The sequence below is a fragment of the Camellia sinensis genome, chromosome 5 (genome assembly GCF_055761805.1).
Source record: "Camellia sinensis isolate YWXY chromosome 5, ASM5576180v1, whole genome shotgun sequence".
NCBI lineage: Eukaryota > Viridiplantae > Streptophyta > Magnoliopsida > Ericales > Theaceae > Camellia > Camellia sinensis.
Window position 1 is genome coordinate 32,727,260 of NC_138965.1, and position 3,314 is coordinate 32,730,573.

The 3,314-nt window shown below is 34.0% G+C and overlaps 1 long non-coding RNA gene across 1 annotated transcript; it reads right to left on the reverse strand.

Moving 5' to 3' along the window:
* Window positions 1-714: 714 nt before the first annotated feature.
* Window positions 715-3,103, reverse strand: LOC145790071 (uncharacterized). The gene is made up of 2 exons (XR_014328713.1): window positions 2,132-3,103; window positions 715-1,028 (listed from the first exon to the last, which is right to left on the reverse strand). It is a non-coding gene; the product is annotated as an uncharacterized LOC145790071 (long non-coding RNA).
* Window positions 3,104-3,314: the final 211 nt, after the last annotated feature.

Here is a 3,314-nt window from a genome sequence, read left to right on the forward strand (position 1 = left end):
GAATTTATCCTAATTTTTTTTATTTTTGTTATTAAATTTAAAGATATTAAATTCTTTAAATTTTCTTATTTAGAGAAATTTTACAATACACTCTATTTAGAGGTGTATCATATGCCCCAGTTATGACATTTATGGTCTTTGGTTATGATTTGTTTGATTCAATCATAATTTATTATAATGTTGATTATGACATGATTATTATTTTGATTGTGATACAAAAGATCTTGGTTATACTTTATATGTTGTTTGGTTATGACTCTATTTTTTATTTTTTTTTAGTTATGATATTTATGATAATTAATACCACAAATGTTATAATTACCTATGGTACGCACCGTTTTGACGGTGTGTATTCTAGTATGATATTTTTATTTATTATTTGAGTTTAGGACGTTAACAAAATTCAATGGTAAAATACATATGATTTTTAACAAATGTTTAAATTTAAGCCTCAAAAGAAGTGTATATATATATACTTTTTTTATAACTAAATTATAATTAATATTTTATAAATGGACCGATTGAGTTGATCCAGGCTAGAACTTTTTATTCCAAACTCAGCCAGAATATTAAATGAGCATAAAATCCCATCTCAGTCCAACTTTATAGGCAAAATAATTTTTCCAAACCCTAGAAGTATTGTAGAGCCCCGAAAATTTGACATGATATATCTATTTATGCAACAAAACCACCTAATAGGCAGACGCATATATATAGCTAACTAATCCATACACCTATTTCCATTAAATCCCAAATGCCGAAATACATGTTGTTCGCATCTCAATGCCTCAATTCCAATCCCAAACATGCATTTTACAACAAGTATGAACTAGAAGCCAAACAGATAATAAGTGTCCTACGGGCTTACAAATTTATCCAGAAACATTCTTAGTTACACAAAATGGAGTTTCAACTCAACACAAATACAGCCATGGGCTTACATTCAGCAAATAACAATAAAACAAAAATGAAGCCTCAGCTCCGAGTCCTCCCGAGTTAATGCCTTGGCGGAGGCATAACACATGTACCTGAAATGATTTCCCTTATAGGGTGAGCCACAACCCAGTAGAGATATACTACACAACATATGAACAATGACAAGACTAAAAAGGAATATGCTCATTCCATGCTCATGATAAAACAGTTTATCTCTCTTTTTATAAAACATGCAATGCTAAGATACAACAACAAATATAAAACTATTTCCATTTTAAACCATATCTGTTACATGAATACGGGCCCTATAAATCTCTAGGTGAGTGTCTGCAAGTAGGACATATGCACTACCACTATCATTTTTACCAGTAAACTGGAAGGCTCAACACCTAACCGCTCGGTTCCACACCCCCTACCCAGATTCACCAAGTATTTATCTTTTTGTAAATAGATACATTTCCAAACATTTCTCAAAAACAGATACATTTCCAATGAAATAAATGTAATGCAATGTCCAATGCAACAAATGAGGAATGTGGTTCAATTTACCTAAGTCTCATGCATTTCTACAACAATTATGGCTATCCTCCACCGATAGCCCAAAACAAATATTTCTAAACGGATATTTAAACAATTAAATTCCATAAAAATTTTGATAAATACAATCTATTCCATATCTCATCAAATATGAACAACTACACTAGTTTTCATATCACAATCACCTCCGATAACCTCTCAAGGTCCATTTCTAACCGTGTCGGTTTTATTCCAACATATATATTAAGCAAAATAATTTCGTTAATGCCCAAGAAAATATTATTTTCTTTCCAAACTCATTCTCCAAGCATTATTCAACTATGACATCCTATTTTGAATAAAAGCCCCCAAAATTAAATGTAATTCCTTTGTTTTCTTTAAAAATGCTCTTTTGGTCACAAACCGGTAAAAAATTCAAAACCAATCGAGTCGAAGTCCGTTTTTGTTCAAATTTAAAACATAGCTCTTTCATAACTTTACAAACATATTCCAAGTTTACACTTTCACAATTTGGGCATCAACTCTTTATTTTTCTCAAAATTTCCCTTTTAAGCAAATAAATCACAAATTTTCCAAAAATTCTAATTAAAATATATACAGCTCTAAACTCCATATAATCAAGTAAAAGTGCATAAATAAGTGTAGGAAAAATCCCTACCTCAAGCTAGAAGAGGAAACAAGCAAAAATTCAAACTTTCGATTTTGTCGGATTTTGATCTCGACCGATGAAAATGTTGCTCTCACCAAACTCTTCACTTTGGCATCAAGAACAGTTAAAGGAGGTACCACTTCCATAGTGTCATTCCCAAGATCCTTTCGCCATCCCTAGTACATAAGTTAATAGGTAGAACTTAGGTATGCTGAAGTCTTCAGCAAACTCACTACGGGACTCTGGGTCTTGTGGTTTGGTGGCTAGAGATTGAGGTATCACTCAGCGTGATGCCCCACAGGCGTCATTGCCTTGGGCCAAGCTTATTGAGGGAAAGACTGCACTACTGAATTTTTGTATAGTGGCTCGAGGACTGAGGAAAATCCTCATGAAATGATATGTTCTAACACATGACATATTCCAGCATAATTTTGCAATATTCAGAAAGTCTGTTACAGGAAACGTGACATACTTTCTATAAATAGGAGGTGGTGCCCTCCTTATATCCCGATGATTCTACAAACCTTAGAGAGGTTTCTGAGCTCTGTATTATGTGCCTTGATTGCATCATGCTGCTTCTCTATCTCTCTCTTGTTGGGCTGCTCTGTATCTCACCTGAACATCCCCTTTTTCATTGGCATATGTAATGTTTGCGTCCACTCTCCTTTGAACCCCTGACCCTCGGTCAATACTACCTTCAATCATAATATATGTACCCTCTTGCTGGGCAAACTTATTATTGATGAATAACCCACTAAACAGATCAAAACTGTGTGTTATTGTGCTTTCTTTCAATTTAACTAGAGACTGAAAGTTCTTGGTGTCGATAAATGTGGACTCGATCTCCATTTCCGACAAGATCCTGCCAATTGTGTGGGTCAGAAATTGACTTCTTGTAGCCAGTCTATCATGCTCTTCATAGGACATTTCCAGCATTTTGCAACCCATCTCCAATTGGGTGAGTAAGCGTCATTTTATTATAAAGAAAAAGAAATATACAACAAAGTTCAAGTCACATGTCACAAGTGCTAAGGACACACATTGACAACGACAAAAAAAAAAAAAAACTTGCCAAGATGATGAATTATCCACATGTTGCTTTTCGGTGCCACTCACTCAACATCATGATGTTGAGCAATTGTTAAAGCATCAGCTAAAGTTAAGGTGGTGGGTCCTATTTTATTCCTCCCTC